The sequence below is a fragment of the Puccinia triticina genome, chromosome 8A (assembly GCF_026914185.1).
Source record: "Puccinia triticina chromosome 8A, complete sequence".
In the NCBI taxonomy this organism is placed as follows: Eukaryota; Fungi; Basidiomycota; class Pucciniomycetes; order Pucciniales; family Pucciniaceae; genus Puccinia; species Puccinia triticina.
In genome coordinates this window covers 5,431,131-5,437,037 of record NC_070565.1, presented here as the reverse complement: position 1 = coordinate 5,437,037, position 5,907 = coordinate 5,431,131, and positions in this window count along the sequence as shown.

Genomic DNA, 5,907 nt, shown 5'->3' with positions numbered 1-5,907 from the left:
AATAGTCTCAAAAAATCTGATAATCAGCTTTAGAACAGCCTTGGCTCAGCCAATGCTCAACTTTGTACCAGCATTGGCTAAGCTGATGCTCAGATTTGGAATATTCTTGGTCCAGCTGACACTTGGATTTGTTTCAGGCTTGGAATATCCAATGCTCAGCTGTGGCCCAGGCTCAGCCAATGCTCAGCTTTGGCCCAGGCTCAGCCAATGCTCAGCTTTGGCCCAGGCTCAGTCAATGCCTACTGCTCAGCTGTTCCTGGGAAAAAATTAGGATCAGCTGACTGTGCCACATTGAGTGCTCTGGTGCAGTCCTGCAAGCTCTACAAGTGCTGGTGGAGCAGACTTGGAGCAGCGCTGGAGTAGCTCTGGAGCAGAAACCAAAGCTGCATCATGTCACTTGCCATCAAGTGACTATTTTTTTTTCCTGGTGAATGCTAGTCCTGAAACTACGTGTCCTAGTGCTTTAATTTCTGCAAATCCAAATGCACATTTCTTCAGGGAGATTTTCATATTGACATTAATTATCTTTGTAAGAACCAGTTCTATTCTGCTCATGTGGTCTCCCCAAGTCTCAGAGCATATAATTATGTCATCTATGTATATAATTAGCCATCCCAGTCCAAGTTCTTCACAGAAGATGGTATTCATCATTCTTTGGAAATGTGATGGGGCATTTTTAATTCCAAAAGGCATTCTAAGGTACTCATAAACTCCTTTATGTGTTATGATTCTCAGGTATTTTCTTGCACGTTCTGTTACTACATTCTGATGAAATCCTTTCAAAGCATCCATACTTGTAATGTATTTTGCTTTAGCTAGGTTAGTCAGAGTCTCCTGTATCCTTGGTATAGGATATCTGTCTGGGACTGTGTAGGTGTTCAGTGCACGAAAATCTCCTACCATGCGTGATTTACCATTGTGGTAGGTTATAATTACTGGTGTGGTTATTTCCACTTCTTCATTATGCCCTACTTTTTTAAGGACATTAAGCCTTACCAGCTCATCCAAGTGTTTTGCAAGCTCTTCTCTTGCTCTGGGGCTTGCTGGGTAGGCTGGTCTCCTTAGCAAAGGTGGGTAGGGGCGCTCTATGTTTAATGTAATGTCCACTTCGTGGCCTATGACTGCCCCTAGTGGCTCCTTGTCTGATGCAAATGCAGTCTTGTTCCTATACAGCATGTTGCGTAACTGTAGTAGTTGATCTACGCTCAGTTTATCATTAAAATTAGCTTCTGCTAGTTGTTCTCTTCCAAATCTTCCTTTTTCTTCATCCTGTATTTCTACTTGTTTCACAGGTAAAGGCTCTTTGGATTCAAATAGGAATTTCTTCTTTTTATTGTCATTCCCAATAGTGAAGTATCTTTCTCTGCTATTGGTTATGTCAAAGCCATAGATATTTAAGTAATCATTTCCTAGTATGAAGTGTTTGCTCACTGCATCCTCTATTACAATGAATTCCACTGTCATTCTGACTGATCCTGTTGGGTGAGGGATTATTATGGGGCATTCAAATACTCCTATTGGTTTCATGGTACTACTGGCACTGTTTATTCTTACTTTTCCTAGTGGTAGAAGAATATCCTTGTAGTCTGGGCATAATTTTCTCAAGTATGTCTCAGGTACTACTGAGCAATATGCACCACTGTCAAGTAGCATTTCTGCTTCTCTACCATTAAACAGTATATGTGTAATGTTGGTTTTACCAGCTGTGTAGCCTTTCCCTCTTGTAGGTTTAGTTTTCATCAGTCTGGCTTCTTGGATATTTCCTATAGGTTGTCCAGGATGCCATGCTTGTGGTAAATTGTGCTCTGTTTCAGCCTCAGCCATTTCTATGTCTATGTTGATCATATTACAAGACCCTGATGAGACTGATGACCCATCATCATGTGTATCTTCTGAGTCTGATTGAGTCTTCTCTTCAGCTGTTTCTTCTACCTCTATTTCAACATTGTTAATGTTTTTCTTTGGTTGAGGGCAGTTTGGTGAAGTGTGGCCCATTTTACCACAGTTGTAGCACTTCTTATCCTTCTGATAACTCTGGTCTTTTGAAGTAGATGGTTTCTTCTCTTCTGTTTTCTCAGTTTTATCTCCTTGATATTTAGGCTTATATCTTCTGCCAATGCGTGTACATGTAGTTATGTCTTCTAAAGTGTTAACAATATCTTCAGTACTTGCATTGTAGGGTAGTCTACTTTTAATGGCGTGCTCTAGATCTCCTCCACATTTTTTGAGGATTCTCAGGTGGACTTCATTGTCTGTTAAATTGGGCCAAATGGCTTTCAATCTATCCTTCTGAGATATGACCCATTTAAGTGGATTGTCCTTTTCAATATCAAAGGTGCTCTCATCAAATTTATTCTCAATTTTGAAGCGCCATGCTGGGCTTCCCCATTTACTATTGATTTGGTCTTTCCACCATTCCCAAGATTGTTTGCCATGGGTTGAGCGTAAGTCTGTGAACCAGCGCTTGGCGCAACCTTTGAAGAGGCTGTTGAGTCTTCCAGTAATTGAGGAATCACTAAGCTCAAAATCTTCTTGGTACAAATCAATTGTCTTAATGAAGTCCAGGTGATCATATTCTCCTTCACCTCTAAATGATGGCCAATCTTTAATTCTGGGTACATCTTTAGAGTTATCCCTCATGGTTTGGATACTTGGATTATATGATTGTTCCTTGAAAAATGGTGTTGGTGGCACTGTGTACTCCTTTCTCAAGAGTGTTTCCTCCTCTGCCATTCTTCTGAAGGGATTGCTGGATTGATGTGGTGGTACATCTTTTATTCCTTGTTTGTATGGTGTCTGAACTTGGGGTTGCACTTGTATATTATTGCCAATTTTTTGTGCTATGTTATCCATGTTGGCCATAAGTTTACTCTGCATTTCATCAAACTTATTGTTAATTTTGATGATTTCATCTGCCATACTGCCACTGTTATGTATAATGAGTTGTTCTAGTTTATCAACTTTGTCCATTATCTCAAGTATGTTTTCATCTTGAGTTTCACGGTTTTCTGACTCATGCTCACTATCTATTTTTAATGGGGATATAGAATTTTACAAAGTGCCTTTTACAGGGTACAAGGCCCTGTAAAGTCAGTACTGCGTAAAAATGTGCTTTGCCGGGGGTTATGTGTAAATTTACAAATTGTGGGCCAAATCTAGCCCATTGCAAACTCACCCCTTGTGAAAAACACTGGGTAAAATTAAGCCCCCAGTTCTCAAAATGTAAATTTGCAGGGCCATCATTATACGGGGTTGCACTTTGTAAGAGGACTGGCTTGTAAATTTCAATTTGTGCCTCTGCAGCCCCAAATTCACAAGCTCCATACCACACTTTGTCACATGCACGTTGTAAAATTATATCCAAAAGAATGAGAAACATAATTTTGCAAGGTGCATTTCCTATTTACACTTAGGGAACCAAAAGGAAAAAACCGTATAAACGGAAACAAAACAGATCAACATGAAGTTTAATTCTTTGCGACCCTCTGGCTCCTTCTGCGGCCTGAAAGGCCTTCAGTGTTTGATGGGACTGGCTTAGTTGCCTTTGCAACTCGAGCTGGATCATCGACTCGGTCCTCTGACGAAACCTCGGGAACGACCTGCGAGAGCTTAAGTTTCAATGTGATTGGTTGTTTGGCTGGGGGTTCGATTGGATTTGGGCGAGCTGAGATGTCCGCCGTGGAAACTGGGACCTTAATGTTTGGGATTGAAGCAGTTCTGACTGCCTTCGCTTCCTCAGAATCAGACTCAGGAGATGAGCCTGCACTTGAGTCCGACAAATCTTCTTCGCCATCGCTGGAATCCGATTCGCCTGCGCTATCCTTTCGATCCTGAGCCTCTTCAGAAGCATCATCGACATCGCTTGAGTCCGAAATGTCGAATTCATCAACAACATACCCTTCGCGAACGATCAACGGCTTGATTGGCTTATCCTCAAGGGGATCCAAGGAGGGAATGGCGGTGTGAAGAGAGTTTTGCTGATTTGGATTGATCATGCCAGCCAAGTGAACAAATGGGATGTCACCTTCGGCATTGGGGTTCGCGTTGGAGATCTTAGCAATTGCAGATTTGACATGCTCCTCCTCCTCGGATGTCCATACACGGGTGTAGAAAAGCCAACTCGTGAAAGGGTGGCGGCCTCCAATTGATGACATGTCAGTATTCACAAGTCGAGCGTTGCCATCGTTCTGCCGATCATCGTGCAACCAGACACCTCGGGTACTGCCTCGTCCACTTCGTACAAACTTACACCAGTAGTGGCATCCGTTCCAGTATCCGCGAGAGAAAAGAGTGAATTTCACGCCAGAAATTGTGATCTGGTATGGCCAGTCCATAGCGCCCATGTATTGCTCTCGTTCAATGGGATCGCTGGGCTGAGTGACTTCCATGAAGAAGTACAGATGTTGCGGAGGAAGGTCGTCTTTGAATCCAAGCCGAGATGTCTCCCTAACGTACTCAGCAGTTGAATTTACATCTTCAGGTCGTTGGGACTTTACCGATATCGCGGGGGATAGGTCTTTGACCTTCTTGGGTCGGCCTCTGGGCTTGGGCTTCTGCTCGGATGATGCCTTGATTGAATCGCATCGACAGACTAGCCCAGGAGTTTTTGAAAGACCGGTGGTTGTCCACAGGAGGATCAGGCCCGAGACATCAGATGGGTTCAATCCGTTCTCAAGGAAATTCTTCAATTCGATCTTGATGGGTGTTAACGATCGAATTTGAGGGACCAGGCATGGTTCAGCTGATCTGCAAGCGAAGTCTCGATGCTCAACAACTTCGAACAATCCTGTGAGAGCCTTGGTTGGATTAAGCTTCGGATCCAAGAGGAGCTCGATGAAAAAATCGCACGAAGCAAAGGCACCAGGCTGAAACCTTGCTTGGTGCCTCTCATTGCACATGTTGAAAAGTTTGGTCTGGGCGTTGGTCAAGACTGTTCGGATCCTTCCAATTTTGGTTAAGTTGAAAGTGGTTCGGGAGCCGAAATGCATGGCAAGATGGTAAAAAAGGGTTGCCCCTTTCCCTTTGCTGTCCCGAAGCCATAGGGGGTTGTACAGCGCAAAAAGAGATTCCAAAGCGGCAGACATCCAGCATCGATTCTTCAGATGGGGCTCAACTGAAGCGGTGTATGATTGGTAAGTGGACCACGGACTTCGGTCAACGTTGAGTGAGTTCTTGGGACGCCCGGCGTTCTTTTTCTTGATCGAAGGTTCGGGGCCATCAAGAAGACCAGCTGTGGTGTCAGGTGGACGGCCGTCGTTGATGAATTTCCGCTTCTTTGGCTTGGCCCAGCCCATTGAATGTGAAATGTTGACCTGCATCTTGGTCTGAGATCCATACTCGACCGATACCCCGCACATGACTGCATTGTACTCCTCTTCCAGCACACTGATGAACCCCAAAAGCTCCACCATGCCGACAATCAGACATTTCTTGCCTGAACTTCAGACGAAAAAGAAAAAGATCTTGATTAGCTCTGAGCACGAAAAGCAGAAAAAGCTGGTGTTCCCGCCCTCACCTGATCATGTAGTAGACACAATGCATGCTTTCGATGGCGTTGGTTGTATCGGGGAGTCCGTCTTCGCCATCAGGATGATCATCCAACATTGGTCGACGAGAAGGAAAAAGCATTGATTGGATGTCTGACATCGTCCACCAGTCGAGCCAACGCTTTGTCTTGGGAAAAAGGCGGCGCAACTCGTCCAGTTTTTCTTCATGGGTAAGACCACCCTCCTCGATTGGATCCAGTAGAGCCATACACTTTTTCTGAAAGTCGGCCTAAGCAAAACTGGTCAGGTTGGAGGACGGAAGACTCAAGCAAGAAACCAAAAACTTACATCTTGATCTGCCGAGAGGATTGAGCGATTGCGCCTAACCCTTGTCACCTGAGCCCGAAAATGCTGGTGACAT